Source organism: Aquarana catesbeiana, linkage group LG09 (genome assembly GCF_042186555.1).
Source record: "Aquarana catesbeiana isolate 2022-GZ linkage group LG09, ASM4218655v1, whole genome shotgun sequence".
Classification (NCBI taxonomy): domain Eukaryota; kingdom Metazoa; phylum Chordata; class Amphibia; order Anura; family Ranidae; genus Aquarana; species Aquarana catesbeiana.
This window is the reverse complement of record NC_133332.1, coordinates 312,731,124-312,754,935: the sequence shown is the minus strand read 5'-3', so window position 1 is coordinate 312,754,935 and position 23,812 is coordinate 312,731,124.

Here is a 23,812-nt window from a genome sequence, read left to right as displayed (position 1 = left end):
TCATAGTGCATGCTTGGCCAATCATCAGCCAGCAATGCACTGCGATGCCGCAGTGAATTATGGGCCGTGACGCGCCACACGAATTTAGCGCGAACGGCCCATAACGTTCGCAATTCGGCGAACGATCGAACAGCCGATGTTCGAGTCGAACATGGGTTCGACTCGAACACGAAGCTCATCCCTAGTTGTGAGTTCAGAGATGGTATTCTGCATACCTTGGTTGTACCGAGTGGCTATTTGAGTTACTGTTGCCTTTCTATCATCTGGAACCAGTCTACCCATTCTCCTCTGACATCTGACATCAACAAGGCATTTTCCTCCACACAACTGCCGCTCACTGGATATTTTCTCTTTTTCTCACCATTCTCTTTAAACCAAAGAGATGGTTGTGTGTGGAAATTCCAGCAGATCAGCAGTTTTTGAAATACTCAGACCAGCCCATCTGGCACAAACAACCATGCCACGTTCAAAGTCACTTAAATCCCCTTTCTTCCCCATTCTGATGCTCAGTTTGAACCTCAGTAAGTCGTCTTCACCACGTCTAGATGTCTAAATGCACTGAGTTGCTGCCATGTGATTGGCTGATTAGCAAATTGTGTTACCAAGCAATTGAACAGGTCTACCTAATAAACTGGCCGGTGAGTGTATGTCTAACAATAAGCAGATTTCTTCTTCTATTTTAAATATTTAATGCCTGTCCTGGAAGTTAAAGGATAACTAAACCAAGAACAAAAATAAAATATATTATAGTCTGGTATGGATGAGCTTGGGTTCAGCCCAAACCGGGCTTGGAACTGACCCAAATGTTAACTGGTATTGCTGGTCCCATGAGCTGTGGGTGGGGGATGCTCCACCTCGTAGGTGCACGTGCACAATGTGGCGGGCATGCTTGTTATCTCTTTGGCCTAACATGGTGGCCACATGGACATATTAGGTCCTGGTGACAACTGTCTAAAGCATGATGAATGTCCTTCAAAGGTACTTTAAGATTTTGTTAGCTTTCAACATTCTATTTTGGAAAGCGTCTAATTTCCTGAGCGAAACCCACACGTACTTTAAGGAATTCCTTCATTTGAGACAACATTTTCCATCCTGCTCCTTTAAATTTTCTCATCACTGGGGTTTAAAAGCAAAGGATGATTTGACTCAACTAAGAATTAGAAAATCGAACAAAAGGTTTCCTGAAACGAAAGTTTTCAAACAAAATTATTTTAGTGTTTGGCCAGCTTTAGAGGGCATATCCTATTTCTTTAGGAAGATCTCCTCTTACGTTCTACTGTGTCTCTGGGGGGCCACAAGAAAAAAAAACCTAACAAGGGTCCTCAGCATTACCTATGTAGCACCTTGCTCTATTCACAGGATTGTGGTTTGGGAGCGAGCCTGCTCAAGTTCCCCAAAAGCAAGAGGCCTTTAAGAAAAATGAAAAAGAAAAATTTCAACCTTTAGGCTGGATTCACACTAGAGCATGGAGCGGCTCACAGCAGGGGGCCCGGTGCATCTCCATTCACCGATTCAGGTTCGATTTCAGCCTGAATCTTTGGCTGAATTTGGACCTGAAATGGACCAAAAGACGCACAGGACTCCTGTGCAATTCGCATCGGAGCCGCTCCGGAGATGTGTGAACCAGCTCCATAGAGAGTCACAATCTCCTGGTATGCAAATTGGATGCGGGACAACCCTCATCTAATTCGCAATAGTGTGAACCCAGCCTAAGGAACCTTAGCTTAAGTTGAGGAAAAAGTGAGATGTTTGTAATTATGGACCATTTGCCTCTAATTTACCATGACAAACGGAAAGCCCCATAAAAACTCATTAGGAAAATGTTCTAAATTGGAGCAGATTTTCAAATCACATCTGAGATAAGGGGGGGGGGGGGGGGTGGTGACTGGATGAGTAGATGCTCAGATATCTGCTCTACTCTGTCCTCGCATCGTCTGAACATGCCAGATTCCAGTAACTTCTAGGTTAGCAAATATTCCAGTAAGACAAGACCTTTGACAATGGAATAGATATAAATACATCTTTGCTTCATAATTTCTCTACACCCTCTTTCATGAATAGCATTGTTCTGATCCCACACAGAAGAACTAACGCCAAGCGAATAGCACTTCTGGAATCCTATGACTCAAGATGGTAGCCAGACTGGGAGAACAGTAGGTGTCCCGGAAACACAGAGGCGGAGGAGCAGGGAAATCCAGCGTTCCAAAAGGGGACTCCAAGTACATGAGTTACTTCATAACATAATTCATCTGGGATGGGGATTAGCTTAATATGCCATGAAACACTACTGATTAGAACAGGACTGCAAACCAAGACATGTGCAGGACAAGAGAGGGAGACCAGCCATATGGATGAAGGCCAAAGCCGAAGTCCCAGAGGAAACGTTCTATGACTACGTCTATCTGACGATTCCACAGATGTTGTCTGAGGAAGGATCTGCAAATGCTGACTCATTTAAATGGGGAACTAATGAACGTCTACAGTATGGACAGGATGACATAAAACAGGCAGCTTCTAGCAATGTCTTGCTGTAGAAAAATCTAATTGAAACAAGGACAGTGAATAAAAAAAAAGAAAAGTTTAACAACTTTTGAACTTGAAACAAAACAGCCTAAATATTATTGACACCGAACCATTACAGTTTCCTCTTTAACCCCCCCAAATATTGTTAATACTATTATTGTTATTATTATTATCATTAGTAATAAATATTATTGACCCTAAACCATTATGGTTTCCTCTTTAACACCCCCCCTAAGAAATAATATTATCACTATTATTATTATCATTATTAATACATATTTATGATCCTAAACCATTATTGCTAGCAGTGGACACATCTCACTCAGTAACACAAGTGCAGGTAAATTGGAAAAGTCTACAGGTTCAAGGCTGGGGACCATGAAGCATCTTTAGCACAGGAAAGGCAAAAGCGCAACAGTCTACAGGTTTACAGCTGGGGACCATGAAGTAACTTTAGCACAGGTAAAGGCAGATTGGAACAGTCGACAGGTTCACAACTGAGGACCATGAAGTAGCTTTAGTACAGGAAAGGCAAGTTGCAACAGTCTATAGGTTCACAGCTAGGGACCACAAAGTTTCTTTAGAACAGGTAAAGGCAGACTGGAACAGTCTACAGGTTCACAGCTGGGAACCATGAAGTAGCTTTAGTACAGGAAAGGCAAACTGCAACAGTCTACAGGTTCACGGCCGGGGACCATGAAGTAGCTTGAGCACTGGAAAGGCAAGCTGCAACAGTCTACAGATTCACAGCTGGGGACCATGAAGTAGCTTTAGCACATGTAAAGGCAGACTGGAACAGTCTACAGGTTCACAGCTGGGAACCATGAAGTAGTTTTAGTAAAGGAAAGGCAAGTTGCAACAGTCTATAGGCTCACAGCTAGGGACCACAAAGTATCTTTAGAACAGGTAAAGGCAGACTGGAACAGTCGACAGATTCACAGCTTGGAACCATGAAGTAGCTTTAGCACAGGAAAGGCAAATTGAAACAGTCTACAAGTTCACAACTGGGGACCATTAAGTATCTTTAGCACAGGTAAAGGCAGACTAGAAGAGTCTGCAGGTTCACAGCTGGGGACCACGAAGTAGGTTTACCACAGGAAAGGCAAACTGCGACAGTCTACAAGTTCACAGCTGGGGACCATGAAGTAACTTTAGCACAGGTAAAGGCAGACTGGAACAGTCGACAGGTTCACAGCTGGGGCCAATTAAGTATCTTTAGCACAGGTAAAGGCAGACTAGAAGAGTCTGCAGGTTCACAGCTGGGGACCACAAAGTAGGTTTAGCACAGGAAAGGCAAGCTGCAACAGTCTACAGGTTCACGGCCGGGGACCATGAAGTAGCTTTAGCACAGGAAAGGCAAGCTGCAACAATCTACAGGTTCACAGCTGGGGGCAATGAAGTAGCCACTTTTTTTTCTACGGGGACCCCCTTAACATCCACACCAGATTTGAACAGCCTTGTATGAATTTTGGGGGGACCCCATGCAGGTTTTTTTTTTGAAGGTTAATTAAAGCGGGGTTCCACCCAAATTTTGAACATTATCTCTATGCATTCTCTTCCTTGCCTAGATGCTGACATGCTGTGTAAAAAAAATTTAAATCGCCGTAATTACCTTTTTTTTCTAATCTTCTTTGCACTTCCTGGTTTTCCTCCCATGGGAGTAGGCGTGTTTCTAGCCTCTCCCAGACTCCCACAGTCCCCTGGGAGCTAGTCTCAGGCTTCCCAGCATGCATTGTGCAACAGCGTCATCACAACATCTCGGTGAATGCTGGGAGCACAGCATTCACCGCATCCAGGAAATACATGCTTGTGGGCTTCAAATGCCCATAATGAAGATGGAAACCGCCTTCAGTGAATTTTATAAGTTATTCTTTACAACGAAATCAGAAACAGGCGGACTTATTACACAGAACATGCGAGTAGATAATCATGAGAAGAAAAGTTTGTGAATGAACTCCAAAAAAAAAAAAAACGATAGATAGGTGGACCCCCGCTTTAAGCACAAATATCGAGACATTAGCAAAGCATTTTTTTTTCTATCAACGGACTTAAAGGGATTGTAAAGGTAATTTTTTTTAATTTTTAAAATAACAAACATGTTATACTTACCTTCACTGTGCAGCTCGTTCTGCACAGAGTGGCCCCGAACCTGCTCTTCTGGGGTCCCTCGGCGGCTGTTTTTAGCTCCTCCCCGCAAGAACTAACCACCTTAATGCGAGTTCCCTCGCAAGGGGGTTAGTTATTGCGGGCGCGCTCCCGTGATACAGCCTGCGGCTATAGCCGCTCGCTGTATCACTCGGCCCCGCCCCCCGGCGCGCCGCGTCATTGGGTGTGATTGACAGCAGCGCGAGCCAATGGCTGCGCTGCTTTCAATCCATCCACTATAGCCAAGCAGCGACCAGGCTGAGCGGCGAACTGGAGGTCGGGAGCGAGCGGCTGAGTTTCGAGGTGTCAGGTAAGTAAAACGGGGGGCTGGGGGCGGCGGTATTGTCAAAAGTTTTTTCACCTTAATGCATAGAATGCATTAAGGTGAAAAAATGTATACCTTTACAACCCCTTTAATGTTGCTCATCTCAATCCATAAACTTATTAGGGAAATATGAGGGGTCTTCAAAAAGTTTCTGCACTTTTTTATATTTAATGGAGTTAAAAAATGTGTGGAACATTTTTGAAGAACCCTTCTAAATAAATAAAAAAGCTAGACCTGGAACGTCCAGAAATAGTCAAAAAAGCATAAACCGTACATCTCCCCGTAATTTTTGGAACATTTCAAGGGACATTGATGGTTAGGAAAGCATTGTTGATAATTATACAGCTACTCAAATATTTTCATAAGCCACTGCTTGAATCTTGAGGGAGCAATTTGCTAAAGGCTTCAACCTTTTGGTAGTTTGTTGACACAAGTTCACTTCCATCCTGTCCATCAACCGTAACACATCTAAAATGGACAGAATAAAGACAAAGGAAAATAACGACTTCAGGAATGGTACGATCCATGAAAAAAAAATGTTCAGCCCTTCCTTCGCATAACCACAAGGCGTTGGGTAGCTATATAAAGACATATCATGGAAATCTGGTCCCAAGCATGTCCTCATGAATATATACAATATTTCACAGCACGGTTCTAATTTTTGTTATCACAAATAAATATTTGCATAATAAAAATCTTTATTTAGTATTTCATTATTTAATACATTAGGAGTATGTTGAGGACAAATGTAACATCATATCAGTCAATCTCCTTGGACGATTTTGGAATGGGCACAAATCCTTTATAAAATTATGACCACAGAGACCCAGGTAGCATCTGACTAGAATAATTTGGATGATACCCTTTCTGCATGGACCTGTTGGCTGGTCTGTATGGATTCTGATTCCTTTAGGGCCTGGTGGTCAACATTCACCAGTGCCTCTTGAGACCCTTTCCTGGTCTCTCTCTTCTCCCCTGTTGGGTTTATAGTTAAGTTGTCCTCTGCAGAGATGGTATTGCTCCATTATTTCCCCACTATAGCTCTATATACACTATATTGTCAAAAGTATTGGGACATCTGCCTTTACATGCACATGAACTTTAATGGCACCCCAGTCTTCGTCCGTAGGGTTCAATATTAAGTTGGCCCACACTTTGCAGCTTTACCATCTTCAACTCTTCTTGGAAGACTGTCCACATGGTTTAGGAGTGTGTTTATGGGAATGTTTGACCATTCTCCCAGAAGAGCATTTGTGAGGTCAGGCACTGATGTGGACGAGAAGGCCTGGATCGCAGTCTCCACTCTAATTGATCCCAAAGGTGTTCTATAGGGTTGAGGTCAGAACAGTCACATTCCTCCACTCCAAACTCTCTCATCCATGTCTTTATGGACCTTGCTTTATGCACTGTTGTCAAGTCATGTTGGAACAGGAAGGGGCCATCCCCAAACTGTTCCCATAAAGTTGGCAGCATGAAAGTGTCCAAAATGTCTTGGTATGCTGACGCCTTAAGAATTTCCTTCACTGGAACTAAGGGGCCAAGCCCAACGACTGAAAAACAATCCCACACCACCTAATGATTTGGACCAGTGCACAAAGCCAGGTCCATAAAACATAGATGACCGAGTTTGGGGTGGGGGAACTTGACTGGCCTACACAGTGCTGACTTCAACCCGATAGAACACCTTTGGGATGAATTAGAGCAGAGACTGTGAGCCAGGCCTTCCCGTCGAACATCAGTGCCTGACCTCACAAATGCGCTTCTGGAAGAATGGTCAAACATTCCCATAGACACACTCCTAAACCTTGTGGATGGCCTTCCCAGAAGATTTGAAGCTGTTATAGCTGCAAAGGGTGGGCCAACTCAATATTGAACCCTACAGACTAAGACTGGGATGCCATTAAAGTTCATGTGCGTGTGAAGGCAGGCGTCGTAATACTTTTGACAATATAGTGTATGTGTATACTGAATCTCACTGTATGACCACTGTTTCCAGTGCCCATTTCTCCTTGTCAAGTTTGCACCGATGAAACTATGCATATACCATACCTGTGGGGTAGGGTTGCCACCTCATCCATTTAAACCCGAACACATATGAATTGCACAGGTTCTGAGGCCAATTTAATGCAGATAAGGCACCAAGTAAGTTTAATTAGCACCTTAATCAGCCACAGAACCTGTGTAATTAATATGTGTTCGGTTTTAAAGGGTTGAGGTGGCAACCCTACTGTGGGGTCCCTCTAGGAAGCTGGAAATCACTGTAAAAGACACAGATAAAACACTGCTATTCCAGTGATCCCCTATTACTTCTAAGTCCTGTGACGGGCAGCTGCTCTGCTCAACTGCGAACACAGGAGGTCAGCCACCGGGCATGGACACCATTCAGAGAATGTTTTGTATTTTCTCAGTGAATGCAAAGCATTCTTTGTGTAGCCAGGTGCTGGGCTACAACAACATGGAGAAGGAGACCTTGCTCTTTATTCACCTCTCTCCCTCTACTGTGGTCGTAACGTTATTCGGCATCATAATCCTCCAGCAAGCAGGGGGAGAGCTAAAGCCAAGCAGGCCTATGAACATTTACAAAACAAAATCTCTTGCGCTTAAATGCGATGCGGCGGCAGAATTTCTATGGCTCCCGGTAGATGCACAGGCCTTGCTGACCTCCAAGGGACAGGGGGGACACCCAATGGCAACACTGTAAAAGAACGAAAAGAGGGTGCACCAAGCTTGCTCATTACCCAAGTGGTATTTATTGAGATCAAAAAGAAGGAAACATACTCACAAACAAGTGGATAATAAAAGCATATCAAAGTCCACAACGGAGACAGAGCAGCCAGGTCACCAGGACCGTGTCCAGCACGCCGGAAGATCGTCACGATGGCTGACGCATTTCGAAAGGGAGACCCCCCCTATTCCTCAGAGCCCATTTGATTTCAATAAATACCACTTGGGTGATGCGCAAGGTTGGTGCACCCTCTTTTCGTTCTTTTACAGCGTTTCCATTGGGTGTCCCCTGACCCTTGGAGGGCAGCAAGGCCTGTGCATCTACCGGGAGCCATAGAAATTCTAGCTTATTTCCACTGCCGTCGCACCACTTTTAACCGCAGGAGATTTTGTTTGTCTATAGACTTCTATGCAGAGTACTGAGAATGCTGTGAGTTGTAGTTTAAGACGGCAGCCATATAATGGTTACACTACAGATTCTAATAGGAGTGGAGAGAGGACTTTTTTTAAACTGCTTGGGAAAGTTCTTCCTCTTAGCACGGGGAGAGTTGGAGGGAGAGCACCTCTGTCTTTATATTCACCTGCCACCCATAGCAGTGGAGATCCAAGCCTGAGATTGGGAATGAGGACGCCCATGAGCAGCGCAGCACCGCCCACATCGCAGCACCTGCAGCTGTAGCAGGAAGACCGGAGCGTCCTCTCACCCTCTGCTTCCCACTGCTAATCACCAGACGCTGTCGGGGAGAGACCGACTCATAGAGGATCATCTTCACACAAGATTGTTACCAGTTCCGGGACAAGATCATCCAGGGCAAAGATGGCAAATGGCGCCCCCCACCTTCATTATGTGCCAGCTTATGAGGAGGAGAGTGAGAGAGAGCACAGCCTGCACCTCCTTCTGACTCTCTCCTCACTGCTTCGAGCACTGGGCTCACAAAAGTAGTGATGCCGCTGTCACTACTCCCGACTACTCCCCAAGGGCAGCCGCTCCTTCTTCCCACCCCTTGTGCTGGCCCTGGGTGTTACAGTGCGAATGCATTTCACCAAGAACGCCCCCTCTTCCTCCAGACTGACACCCATCAAATCAAGGCATTTTTAATATTTGCGTAACTCCTCCCTAAGAGCCAACCTACTGCTTGAATCAGGACTGAGGGCTCTTGAGAGGAGTACTGAGGCAGGGGGCTGTGATGTTTTTAGGAAGCTATGTACAGCCCCCTTCCGGCCACTCCCACCAGCCATGATCTGCCTGCATTGCATAGAGAATTCAGGTCAGGCTGGAAGGCTTTGCAGACCAGTCCTCTATTGCCTCCCCTGGTTCTGGAGGTCCCTGGAAACTTCTAGAAGCTAGTGGGTGGAGGTAAAGAGGCTGGGTCTGAATGTTGATGGGAGTTTGGACTAATCCCCAGGCAGGAGGCCTGGCAGGGTGGCTGAACCAGCCCATAAATATGGTGGAGTCTAGCCAGCAGGAGAGTCTGGTGGAAGGTGGAGTGCTGAGGTTGTTGTCGTGTGGCCTGAGAGGGGACCCCGGGTTTGGGGACTCTGCCTCCAGGCAGGAGCTGAGGAAAGGAAAGAGAGGAAGCCTAAGAGAGGAGTCTCCATTACCTTTGGACATCCAATCAGTGGTGTAGTTTGGGTTGTCAGCACCCGGGGCAAGGCAGGTAACTTGCGCCCCCTTTGTGCTTACCTATTCTCAGCTCGCTCTGGTCTGGTCACATGATCCCCTGTATCAGTTAATGGTGGCTGCAGGGGAGAGGAGAGAGCGCTTGACAATGGCCGGTAAAGCCTGGAGCAGTGACATCACCCATAGGTTCCTGTGTTCCATCTGATGTTGACACTCCCTCCTCTCCCCTTCATACACCACTGGCTCACACAGGGATAACGTGACCAGACTAGAGCAGCCTGAAAATAGGTGGATACCTCTTTTCTACACAGGTTAGCCAGCATAGGCGTTAGAAGGGGAGAATTTTCAAGGCTAGTTAGGTTTAAACTGGAAATTCTACTTGAATCTCTCTCTCATTGGTGGTTATTGGTGGAGTTAATTAAACCCTTTGTGCTGCATTAGTGGCCAATGGCAGTTTTTTTTTCAACCCCTTCATAAAGGGGTAATAATACTGACACTGGTACCACTAATTTAGCAGAAAGGGGTTAAATAACCGTCACTATTTACTAATGCATCAGTGACCAGTGGCAGAACATTAACCCCTTCTTTCTGCACTTCACTGAGTAACGACATTGTTAATGAATTAACCCCTTCACCCCCCCCTGGAGTTAAGCAGTCTAGTTCACAAGAAAGAGAGAGGGGGTAGGGTGAGAGAGAGGGGGGCTGAGAGGGGGTAGATCAGAAAGAGAGAGGGGGGGCTGAGAGAGAGGGGGCTGAGCGAGAGGGTGGGTGAGATAGATAGGGGGTGAGAGAGAGAGAGGGAGGCTGAGAGAGGAGGGCTGAAAGAGAAAGGGGGCTGAGATAGAGAGAAAGGGCTGAAAGTGAGAAGGGGTGAGAGAGAGGGGGGGCTGAGAGATAGAGGGAGGCTGCGAGAGAGAGAGAGACGGGTAGCTAAGAGAGAGGGGTAACTTTGAGAGAGAGAGAGGGGGCTGAGAGCGAGGGGGGCTGATAGAGAGAGGGAGGGCTGAGAGAGAGGGGGGTGAGTGAGAGAGAGGGGGGCTGAGAGGGGGTAGCTGAGAAAGAGATAGGGGGGGCTGAGTGTGAGAGAGTGGGAGGGCTAAGAGAGAGGGGTAGCTGAGAGAGAGAGGGGGCTGTGAGAGAGAGAGGGAGGGCTGAGAGAGGGGGTGGGTGAGAGAGAGGGGGGAGCGAGAGAGAGAGAGTGGCTGAGAGAGAGGGGTAGCTGAGAGAGAGAGAGAGAGGGAGGCTGAGAAAAAGGAGGGCTGAGAGAGAGGGGGGTGAGCGAGAGAGAGGGGGGCTGAGAGGGGGTAGCTCAGAAAGAGAGAGAGGGGGCTGAGCGAGAGGGTGGGTGAGAGAGATAGGGGGTGAGAGAGAGAGAGGGAGGCTGAGAAAGGAAGGCTGAAAGAGAAAGGGGGCTGAGATAGAGAGAAAGGGCTGAAAGTGGGAAGGGGTGAGAGAGAGAGGGGGGGCTGAGAGATAGGGGGAGGCTGAGAGAGAGAGAGAGAGAGAGAGATGGGTAGCTGAGAGAGAGGGGTAACTGTGAGAGAGAGAGGGGGCTGAGAGCGAGGGGGGCTGATGGAGAGAGAGGGGGGCTGAGAGAGGGAGTGGGGGCTGATAGGGAGGGGGGCTGAGAGAGAGAGGGGGGAGGCCGCGAGAGGGTGGGAGAGAGAGAGAGAGTGGCTGAGAGAGATGCGTAGCAGACAGAGAGAGGGGAAGCCGAGAGAGAGAGGGGGGCTGAGAGAGAGGCAGGTGAGAGGGGAAGGTGACAGAGAGACCCCTAGCCCTGTCCTTATCTGCAGTCCCTCCTCTGCCCCCCTATCCCAGTCTTTGCCTGCAGGTAGGTCTGTGTATCGGTGTATGATGCCCGCTACCTTCCATGACCTTCTTGATCTTGGGGAAGCTCTGCTGCTCCTTTTAGCGGCTCCCTGGCTGCCTGCGCCTCCCACCCCCTCCTCCTCCTCACTGATGATGCTGGAGTGGAGAGAAGGTTGGAGGAGACAGAGTCCAGGTTTTGGGACTCTGGGGATGCTGCGCCCGCTGCTGTTCAGGTATAGGGGGAACCAATAACCAGCAGTGGGGGTAGCGCTACAAATGTATTTATTATGTTGATGAGGGGGGAGGGGGGGTGATAAGGGGATCCAGGGAAGGTAAAAATATAAGGAAATAAAACTTCAGCTTTAACAGACCATAAAGGAGCAAATACAAGAAGTGTTGGGGTGTACACACCCTTTAAGTGCACACCTGTGTTTTTATAACCATGCAATAAATGTCTGAATAGGTGTAATTGTTCGACAAAGCTCTTCCAATTATTGTACAGCAGAACGGGATACAACAATAGACGGGAATGTGTTATCACAATAAGACTTTTTTTTTTTTTTTTTTTTTGAATAGTTCTGGGGAAATTTAAAAAAAAGAAAAAAAGATGAAGTGAGATGTCAACACTAGAAGAAGGACGTCTGTCTCTGTGGTTACTCTAGCGGAACGTTCGTTTGATCTCCTCTGCCATTGTTTGAAATTGATGATAGCTGTGTAATAAGCCTTGGGGACCAGCAGTTATCCTCTCTGTGGCCGGTGCTACACCGGATATTGCCGGTCCCCGGAGAGGTCAACCAATAATGAATGAACCTTTCTTCCAGGGCTTAGCCTGTCTTTTAATGAAAACACGTGTTGGAGGACCGACCAGAACTTCTCATTACGTGCCATGAAAACTCAACCATTTCTACTTTCGCAGTCAAATTTGAGAAAAATGAAAAAAATATTTTTGTTAGGTGATACTATCCATACCGCATACCCATCAAAAACACTTCTCAACTTCTTTGATATTTCTCAGAAGAAGGCCTCATTAGAAGGCTACAAGCATTTTGGGACAATTTCAAAGACCAGACTTCTGTGTTTACAAGTGATTGTGGTGAGCAGGCACCAAAGGGTCTGAGCCAGAGGTGGTGGAACTGAGTTCCGCCAAGTTCCCCTCTGAAAAAAAGCCCTGGTTACGTTGGTCCAGCTCGGACCAATGTGTGTACACTTATTCCATACCTGGCTAACCCCTGCGGTAGTAACCACCGCTACTACAGACAGGGCCGCTGATAAGGCAGTACAGCCAGACCTCCTGTACTGGGCCTGGACCCCATCAGTTCAAAAGGGTTGGGGGGGGCCCGGTCACCTACTGAGCAAGAGGCCCGGCTGTACTGTCTTATTGCAGACACCGATCCTCTTCTACCTCCCCCCGCAGCTCTGCCAGCTTCTCCTCCTCTTTCTACCTCTGGCTGCACTGCAGGGGGATTGGTTCTAGCCCATGCACCCCTTCCATCTGCTGTCCAGCCCCCCCTACACCGGATATTGCCGGTCCCCGGAGAGGTCAACCAATAATGAACGAACCTTTCTTCCAGGGCTTAGCCTGTCTTTTAATGAAAACATGTGTTGGAGGACCAACCAGAACTTCTAATTCTGTGCCAGACGCGTTTCGTCATCAATGGGACGTTCTCAATGGGGGTTCCCTCCTCTCCTGCCGGAAGCTGCTGCAGGTACACGGGGGGATGTCATTTACTGGTCCCTTCCACTCTTAAATGAACATAGTGAGCAATTGGTAGCAATCCTTCTTGTGTCCATTTATCACTGAAGCATAGTATACTGTGTTTACTATGCTTCAATTCGTGAATGAGCAGGAAGGCTACAGAGAAAAGGACTGATAAATGTCCACAGTCACTTTTGGCCAGGGGAAGGGGACCCTGTCAAAGCCCCCCTGTCAAAAAGTGAGGGATCCCCCTATAAATCTGAACCAGACCCTTATTCTGAGTAGGCAGCCTGGCTGGCCAGGAAGGGGGTGGGGGGGGGGGCAAGTATGTTCCACTCTTTCTAAACAATATAAAGTCATATGCCCTCAACATGGGGGGATGCCATGCTAGGCAGGACTCCCACTGGCAAAGCACCTTGTCCCCCAATGTTGATGAGAACAAAGGCCTCTTGCCCACAACCCTGGCCTGGTGGTTGTGGGGAGGGGAGGAGGTGCAGGTGGGGGGCTTTATGAAATCTGGACCTAGAAAAATGTAACCTAGAAATAAAGACACCAACATTTTTGACAAGTCTTTTATCCACCCACCGCCTCCCGTAGGAGTACGGTGGCAGAGCGGCTCTCCTGTGCCGGGTCACGTACCTAGTACGTGATTCTGTACTTCTGGGTGGGGGGGGGGGCATGTACGTGCCAGTTGTGCTGCGATTAGTCACAGCACAAAGCCGATCAGCGGGTGCCGGCCAATGATTGATCCGCCGATCGGCGAGAAGGAAGAAAGGAAAGAGCTCTGTCAATGTAAACAATATAGACCGGTCAATATAGTCCTGTCAACGGGGATGTGCCAGTTTTGGTTTCCCTGCAAAGCACATCCCTTAGTAAAAAGCACCAAGCACTGCCTTTAACCCTTTGATTGCCACGGCCTACCTGAGTATTGTTGCTGACCACGCCCATCCCTTCAGTTAGAACACACACTGAGGGAACACAATTAACCCCTTGATCGCCCCCTAGTGTTAACCTTCCCTGCCAGTGAAATTTATACAGTAATCAGTGCATTTTTATAGCACCGATCGCTGTATAATTGTCAGTGGTCCCAAAAATGTGTCAAAAGTGTCCGATGTGTCCGCCATAATGTCGCAGTCCCGATAAAAATCGCAGATTGCCGCCATCACTAGTAAAAAAAAAAAATAATAAAAAAAATGCCGTAAATCTATCCACTATTTTGTAGACGCTACAACTTTGCGTAAACCAATCAATAAACGCTTATTGCGATTTTTTTTTTTTTTACCAAAAATATGTAGAAGAATACGTATCGGCCTAAACTGAGGGAAAAAAAATGTGTTTTTTTGATAAAAAAAATGTGGGATATTTATTATAGCAAAAAGTAAAAAATATTGTGTTTTTTTTTTTTTTCAAAATTGTCGCTCTTCTTTTTTTTGTTTATAGCGCAAAAAAATAAAAACCGCAGAGGCGATCAAATACCACCAAAAAAAAAAAAAAAAAAAAAAAAAGCTCTATTTGTGGGGAAAAAAAAGGACGTCAATTTTGTTTGGGTGCAATGTCGCATGACCGCGCGGTCGTCAGTTAAAGCGACGCAGTGCTGCATCGCAAAAAAAAAAATGGCCCGGTCATTGAGCGGCCAAATCTTTCAGGGCTGACGTGGTTAAGTGTGCATTATCTTTAGATGTTTGGTGTTTTATAATACTTAAAAATATATAGTGATCTGGTTACTGTAAGCTGTTAATACTACCTCTATTTAAATAACAGCTAAAAAAATAAAAAAAGTAAATAATAATAATAATAATAATAATAATGAATAAAAAAAAAAAAATTAAAAAAGATAATAACATAAAATCTAAACAAATATAATCTAAACAACAGTGCATAAAAATATAATAATAAAATAGTAAATAAACAAGTAAAATAAGATAATAAAATAAAACTCAATAACAGGTCTATCTAAAACTAAAAAGTGTGCATTATCTTTAGTTGTATGTTGTTTTATAATCCTTAAAAAATATTGTAATCTGATTACTGTAAGTGGTTAATACTACCTCTATTTAAATAACAACTAAATACATAAAAAGAGTAAATAATAATAATAATAATAATAAATAAAAAAAAATTAAAAAAGATAATAACATAAAATCTAAAAATAATCTAAACAACAGTGCATGAAAAAAATCTAATAATAAAATAGTAAATAAATAAGTAAAATACGATAATAAAATAAAATGAAATAACAGGTCTATCTAAAACTAAAAAGTGTGCATTATCTTTAGTTGTATGTTGTTTTATAATCCTTAAAAAATATTGTAATCTGGTTACTGTAAGCAGTTAATACTACCTCTATTTAAATAACAGCTAAAAAAAAAATAAAAAAAGTAAATAATAATAATAATAATAAATAAAAAAAATTAAAAAAGATAACATAAAATCTAAAATTAATCTAAACAACAGTGCATAAAAAAATCTAATAATAAAATAGTAAATAAATAAGTAAAATACGATAATAAAATAAAATTTAATAACAGGTCTATCTAAAACTAAAAAGTGTGCATTATTTTTAGTTGTATGTTGTTTTATAATCCTTAAAAAATATTGTAATCTGGTTACTGTAAGCAGTTAATACCAGATATGATAGAATTCAGTATATAAACTCCTTCTTTTTTTTTTTTTATTTCACATGCCATCTGGACAGCAGCATAAAAGCTCCAGTTATATTGCAATGTTAGCATTTATCATAGATTGCTCCCTCATTAGACATTGACTCTTTTGGACACTATTTTACTATTGGACGCAGATGCAGCAAACATCTGGTGAGGGCGCGCTCCCTCCAGCGCACACGCAGCAAATGGCGTGACCGTTGCGATAGCTTCAAACTGCTTGGCCTCCAAACCGGAAGTGATTTTTATTTATTATTTATTTATTTTTGTAACCTCATCCTTTGCTGTTGTTTAGACAGCTGCCGTCTGTATGAATCTGTCCCCGTCCTCGTCTCCTGAACACATCCAACCACCGTATGCCTATGGCCCTCAGTCGACCCATGCAGATGTACAAGTAGAAAATGTCCCACAAAGCACCCATCAGTCATTACATGCCAGAAAACCGCACAACATTATTGGTGTTATATAAGTAGTGCTGTAACTTGTTTGGTTGTCCCATCTGCGCAGGTGCTCTGACTGTGCGCGTCCTGTGTCCTGAGTGTGTCCTCAGCCTGTGTGTGCCTATTGTGTGTTCTCATACATGTGTGCCTAGTGCATAGCTCCCAACTGTTCCGGATTTTGAGGGACTGTCCCGGATTTCGAGGAACTGTCCCTGATTTTGAGGGACTTCCCCGAATTTCGAGGAGCTGTCCCTGATTTTGAGGAACTGTCCCTGATTTTGAGGGACTGTCCCTGATTTGGAACAAAGTCCCTCTTTCCTACTGTCATGTACCTTGCTGGTGGAGCCTGACGAGCAGGGTGTCACGTACCTGGTGGGGATCGAGCTGGAGAGGGGGCTTCTCTTGCACCTCCTGTGCAAGAGAGTGGAGGACACAGAGTGGCACGAGGGCCGATGTAGTTGATGGCGCTGGCTGGGCCTTGTCAGGAACCAGGTGGCTGAAGAGCGCTGGGCAGGCTCTGAGAACCGGAGCTCTGTATCGCTGGGTCAGCAGATGGAGGCGTAGCCAGGACGTAAGCCAGGAGGTCATCAACAGCCGGACAGAGCAGGCACCGAGACAAGAGGCCGAGGCAGAGACGGGACACAGGCCGGGTTTGGTACACAGACGGGCAGCAAGGTACAGCAACATCGGACAGAAGCGGAGTCAAACACAAGCCGGGATCAGGTAGGCAGGCGGAGGTCAAGGAGAAGGTTCAGGTGAAGCCGGGTCAAGACACAGGAAGCTAGAACAGATCAGATAAGCACGCACTAGCTGAAAGACCACTCAGCAATGTTCGTGTGTCAGTGTTCAGTTTAAATAGGCTTACTTGGCGCCCATACGTGCACGTGCGTGCGTCCGTGCGCGCCCACGCATGCGCTAATACAAGTCCCTTTTTGCACACACACACTGTTGCGCCCATGCTTGTGCACAGATGCGCGTCTGTTAGCCGGATTTCTTTTAGACAGAGGAAGGACTCTCGTACAGCCCTGGTTCAGGGACCACTGAGCTTGCAACAGGGGCAACAGTGAGGTAGGAGTGCCTGTGGTGTTCTCCGTAGCAGGGGCACTCTTGTAGCAGCCAGCAGCAGTAGTGGAGCTGCGGTTGGTGGCTGTGGATGCAGGCACTCATGGATGCAGGTGTGCTGCGGATGCAGGTAGGTTGCTGTGCCGGGCTCTACACCAAACTGGAGAAACGTGAGTTCGAATGCCAGAGTGTTGACGAAGTCGAAGCAGGACACTCTTGACTGGTCCAGTTGGGCCTTCAGGGATAAGGAAAAGATGAGGATATCATCCAGATACACAGTGAAAAAAAATGTCTAGAAAGTCCCGGAAAACATTGTTGATGAAGTGCTGGAAGGTGGCTGGCGAATTGCATAGGCCAAAGGGCATCGCCAAATATTCATAGTGGACAAACCTGGTGCGAAAAAATGTCTTCCACTCGTCCCTTTCTCTGATGCAGACCAAGTTGTACGCTCCTCTCAGGTCCAGTTTGGTGAAGGTGGTTGCTGCTCTTAACTTTTGGAATAATTCAGGCATCAAGGGGAGAGGATAGCTGTTCTTAACAGTGATCTTATTCAGTTCTCTGTAATCGACACATGGCCGTAAGGATTGGTCTTTCTTGGTCATGAAAAAGATTCCAGCCCCTGCGGAGGATGTGGACGGGCGGATGAATCCTTTCTTTAGATTCTCGTCCATGTACTCCCTTATTGCTCCTTGTTCCTTCTTGGATAGGGGAAAGATGTGCCCGAAGGGGATCTCAGCAACAGGGAGTAACTCTACAGGGCAGTCATATGGCCTATGGGGAGGCAGCGTGTCTGCCCCCTGTTTACTGAAAACATCTTGGTATTCCTCATAGGCCTTGGGTACAGGCTAACTTGTCTCTGGGTTTGAGTCCATACATAGTAAGGAGGTTGTGGCCTCAGAGGCTCCGGTGAAGCAGTGTTCTTGGCAGTATTGGGACTGAAACTTGATTTCTCCAGTGATCCAATCAATCTAAGGGTTATGGGCTTGGAGCCAGGGAAGGCCCAGGATGGTGGGAAACAGTGGAGATAGAAAAGCATCCAAGCTTAGGAGTTCCTTATGCTGAGCTGGTGTAGTCACAGATAGGGGCCCTGTCTCCTGAGTGACTAGTCCTGACTTAATACAGGATCCGTCGGCCAGGTATACTGATAACCCCTGCGTCTTCGGTCGTAATGGGAAGTGCTGCTGGTTGGCAAAGGTCAGGTCGATGAAGCAGCTGCATGCCCCCGAATCAATAATGGCGTTCGGAAGCTGAAAAAAAAGGAGAAGAGTGAGATGAGTTGCTTGTCTGGGCAAAGAAGACAGATGGGTTGGAGGTATCGTGGAGCACTTATGTAGTTTCGCTGGACAGGCACGTACGTAATGGCCAGCCTCCCATAGGTCCCTCTGTCTGCGCCACAGACGCTCCTAAGGAGATAATGCAGGGCGTATCAATCCAATTTGCATCGGTTCAGGCTCATTGGGAGCCGAGCTGGTAGAACTGGTATGCATCATGGCTGGGTTGGTCTGGGTGTGATAAGCTGGGAATGGGGCTCTTGGTGTCATCCAGACGGGCCGGTTGGAGTGAACCTCTCTGCCCAGCGCTCACGTAGCCACTGGACAATATTGAATTGCCAGGGTAATCAAGGCCTCCAGGGTACTGGGTTCACCGACCCGGGCGAGTTTGTCCTTGAGGTTCTCAGAGAGGCCCAGACGGAATTGGTGTCGCAGGGCTGCATCGTTCGATTGGGTGTCCGCACGTCAACGTCTGAAATATGAGACATAATTCTTGGCTGCTTGCCGACCCTGCTGAAGTGCGTGAAGGGCTGCTTTGGCCGTTACGGTACTTTGGGGGTCATCGGATGACATCTCCTGAACCTGTGTATCATTCTTCTCCAGTAAGTGGTGGGCCCAGGACTGAGGTTCCCCCTGCAGGAGAGCGATGATGAACCTAACCTTGGTGACCTCCAGAGAAAAGGTTTGGGGTTGGAGTGCAAAATACAACTGGCAGGTGGTGGCGCGGAAGGCCCGGAACTTGCTCCGGTGTGGGAACCCGCGGTTTTGGTGACAGCATCATCACTATAGGTGGAGGAGCCGCCTGGGCTGGAGCCGGACTGGTCAGAGAGCTGGGTGGGTAGCCAGAGACTGTACCCGTTCTTCCAGCTGAGTATAACCCTCTTGCAGGGACTTGATGGCCTGTGTAAGAGCAACGAATTTCTGGCAAATCTCCTCCATAGGAGAGGGTCCTCTTGCAGGCTCCATCATGGCTGTCTGATACTGTCATGTACCTTGCTGGTGGAGACTGACGAGCAGAGGAAGACCTCTTGTACAGCCCCGGTTCAGGGACCACTGAGTTAGCAATAGCGGCCGCGAGAGCACGGTGAAGTAGGATGCCTGTGGTGTTCTCCTTAGCAGGGGGACACTTGTAGTAGCCAGCAGCGGTAGAGGATCTGCGGTTGGTGGCTGTGGATGCAGGCACTTGTGGATGCAGAGGTGTTGCAGATGCAGGTAGATGGCTGGTGTGGGTACCACGGATGCAGGTACGTGGAGGCTGTAGCAAAGGAAGGAGACCGGTGCAGAGTCAGATAAGCCAGGTCAGATACAGAAGAACCAGGTACATCAGAGATATCATTAAGAATGATCAAGTTCATGCAAAGGTTTGGCAACAGGGAATCCGGAGATAAGACTGAAGAGAGGTCAAGCAAACCGAGGTCAGGAATGGAGAGAGTCAGAGGAGTCAGGAAAGCCGGGTTACAATCAGATCAAGGGCAGGCACTGCTAACAGGATATAGGGGGAAAGCTGCAGGTCAGACAGCAAAGGCCCTAGTGCATCTGCCATCTCTATATACTGCAAATGGTGCCAATGCTAATGGGACGCACGTGCATGCGCATAGGCGATCGCCTGAACCCACAGACATGCCTGCAAGGAGGGACATCATCAAAATTGTGCCAATGCCTCTGCACATCTGCTAAGCGCTTTCCCCGACTTGTTCATTCCCTGACTTAGTTGGGGTAGGCGGAACACTTTGGTGGGGGTGGGTCAGCCACGCCTCTTGACCATTGACCTCTGGGGACATGCCTGCTGACCTTTGACCTTTGGAGGAGGTCCCTATTCCAATCACTGAGTCCTAACCTTGTTCTTCAAGGGGAACCCTAATCCTAACCTAAACCCTAAACCATAACCCTAACCCTAAACCCTGAACCCTAACCCTAAACCTAACCCTATCCTAAACCCTAAACCCTAAACCCTAACCCTAACCCTATCCTAAACCCTAAACCCTAACCCTATCTTAAACCCTAAACCCTAAACCCTAACCCTATCCTAAACCCTAAACCCTAACCCTATCCTAAACCCTAAACCCTAACCCTATCTTAAACCCTAAACCCTAAACCCTAACCCTATCCTAAACCCTAAACCCTAACCCTATCCTAAACCCTAAACCCTAACCCTATCCTAAACCCTAAAGCCTAAACCCTAACCCTATCCTAAACCCTAACCCTAAACCCTAAACCCTAACCCTATGCTAAACCCTAAACCCTAACCCTATCCTAAACCCTAAGCCCTAAACCCTAAACCCTAACCCTATCCTAAACCCTAAGCCCTAACCCTAACCCTATCCTAAACCCTAAGCCCTAACCCTAACCCTATCCTAAACCCTAACCCTAAACCCTAAACCCTAACCCTAACCCTATGCTAAACCCTAAACCCTAAACCTATCCTAAACCCTAAACCCTAACCCTATTCTAAACCCTAAACCCTAACCCTAACTCAGCAAGTCCCTGACACCTCCCCATTTGTCCCTCATTTTGCTCTGATCTATATAGTTGTATATAAAATGCACTTTTTATCTTTCAAAAACTTTTTCCCAGTGCTAAACCTTTCATCCAAATTCTACACTGCTGCATTGGTAAATTTCAAAAGCCAGCATAAGGGAATAGTAGTGGTAAAAAAAAAAAAAAAAGCATTTTTGGGTTTAACTAATTTCTTTTGTATAAGTCTCCTTTAAGGGGGCGTGGCGGGGGGGGGGGGGGTGCTCCTATACCTTCATACTTTTGCTAATAGGTATCCCTTATTCTCATCTCAAAAAGTTGAGAGGTGTGCTAGTGTACTGTCTGTGTGCTCTGACTGTACATACACTATACTACCAAAAGTATTGGGACGCCTGCCTTTACACGCACATGAACTTTAATGACATCCCAGTCTTAGTCTGTAGGGTTCAATATTGAACTGGCCCACCCTTTGCAGCTATAACAGCTTCAACTCTTCTGGGAAGGCTGTCCACAAGGTTTAGGAGTGTCTCTATGTGAATGTTTGACCATTCTTCCAGAAGAGCATTTGAGAGGTCAGCCACTGATGTTGGATGAGAAGGCCTGGCTCGCAGTCTCCACTCTAATTCATCCCAAAGGTGTTCTGTCAGGTTGAGGTCAGGAATCTGTGCAGGCCAGTCAAGTTCCTCCACCCCAAACTCGCTCATCCACGTCTTTGTGGACAACGGATGAGTCGTCAGCTGTCAGCAGGCTTCCCCACCGATCCACACCCCAATCCATACCAGGTCCTTTGGGTCTGGTATGGAATTTAAGGGGAACCCCACAGCAATTTTTTTTTGTAAAACAGTCTGGGGTCCCCTCCGAAATCCATACCAGACCCTTATCTGAGCATGCAGCCTGGCAGGACAGGAAAGGGGGACCATCGAGTGCCCCCCCTCTCCTAAACCATACCAGGCCACATGCCCTCAACATGGCGAGCAGAGCCCCCCACCCCGCAGCAAAACACCTTGGGTAGTGGTTGTGGGGGTCTACGGGCAAGGAGCTTATTGGAATCTGGAACCCCCTTCAACAAGGGGGCCCCCAGATCCCAGCCCCCTCCTATGTGAATGAGTATGGGGTACATTGTACACCTACCCATTCACCAAAAACGTTTCAAAAATAAATAAAGACAAGAGGCAGCTTGTGATCATTCCTCTATTAAAAACATTTTTTTAAAAACAGCGTCCTCCAATGTAGATCCATCGTCAATCACGACACCCACCGCACCCAAAAAAAAACAAAAAACGCTCCACCCACAACAAAGGCTACCGCCAAATACCTACCTACTCTGCTGGTTCACAGTTCTTAAATAGGAAAGGGGAGGGGCCACCTGGTGATGTCACCTGGTGGCACCGCCCCCCCCTTCTGTGACGTCACTGACAGAACATCCCGCCGAGTGCCCTGCAAATCCGAGGGTTCCGGGGACGGGCGAACAGATGATGTTAACGCTGATCTTTTGCTCGGCTCAAACCGCTCGCCCATCTCTATAACTCAAATTTCTTTTAAGTTATTTTAGTTTTTTTGCAATTACACAGGCGTGTGACATTTTAAGACTTGACATGTTTGGTTTCTATTCACTCGATGTAATCCAATCGTTAAAGTTTTTTCTTTATTTTCATTATATATATATATATATATATATATATATATATATATATATATATATATATATATATATATATATCTGTATGTGTGTTGAACATTCATAGGACACATTTACATGGCTTACTATACCATCCACATTCCCTGCTATATATGACAGGGGCGGAGGGGTCACTGAACTCTAAGAAGTATGCAGAGTGGAGGGGTCACAAAAAGCCAGAGCTGTAGCTCTAAAAAACAAAAACAAAAAAACAAGTGAAGGGAATAGGAAAAAAATGTTCAAAAACAAAACTAATCTGACACTTTCACCTTAGTTCTGGTGAAAGCAGATACATTGTTTACATCCCTGACTGCATGTTTTCCATATAGGAAATTACAAATATATAAAACTATATAAAAGACAAAAATAACTGTTAAGTAAAAAAAAAAAAAAATCAAGGGACAGGAATAGGGCTCCCTAAAAAAGTCAAAAATAAAACTGTGTGTTTTCCATATAGGAAATGACAAATATATAAAAATATATACAGTATCTCACAAAAGTGAGGCCGCCCCTAAGGGAAAATGTTCAAATTGGGCCCAAAGTGTCAATATTTTGTGTGGCCACCATTATTTTCCAGCACTGCCTTAACCCTCTTGGGCATGGAGGTCATCAGAGCTTCACAGGTTGTCACTGTAGTCCTCTTCCACTCCTCCATGATGACATCACGGAGCTGGTGAATGTTAGAGACCTTGCGCTCCTCTATCCTTCCGTTTGAGGATGTCCCACAGATGCTCAATAGGGTTTAGGTCTGGAGACATGCTTGGCCAGTCCATCACCTTTACCCTCAGCTTCTTTAGCAAGGCAGTGATCATCTTGGAGGTGTGTTTGGGGTGGTTATCATGTTGGAATACTGCCCTGCGGCCCAGTCTCTGAAGGGAGGGGATCATGCTCTGCTTCAGTATGTCACAGTACATGTTGGCATTCATGGTCCCCTCAATGATCTGTAGCCCCCCAGTGCCGGCAGCACTCATGCAGCCCCAGACCATGACACTCCCACCACCATGCTTGACCGTAGACAAGACACACTTGTCTTTGTCCTCCTCACCTGGTTGCCACCACACACGCTTGTCACCATCTGAACCAAATAAGTTTATCTTGGTCTCATCAGACCACAGGACATGGTTCCAGTAATCCATGTCCTTAGTCTGCTTGTCTTCAGCAAACTGTTTGCGGGCTTTCTTGTGCATCATCTTTAGAAGAGGCTTCCTTCTGGGACGACAGCCATGCAGACCAATTTGATGCAGTGTGCGGCGTATGGTCTGAGCACTGACAGGCTGACCCCCCACCCCTTCAACCTCTGCAGCAATGCTGGCAGCACTCATACGTCTATTTCCCAAAGACAACCTCTGGATATGATGCTGAGCACGTGACCTCAACTTC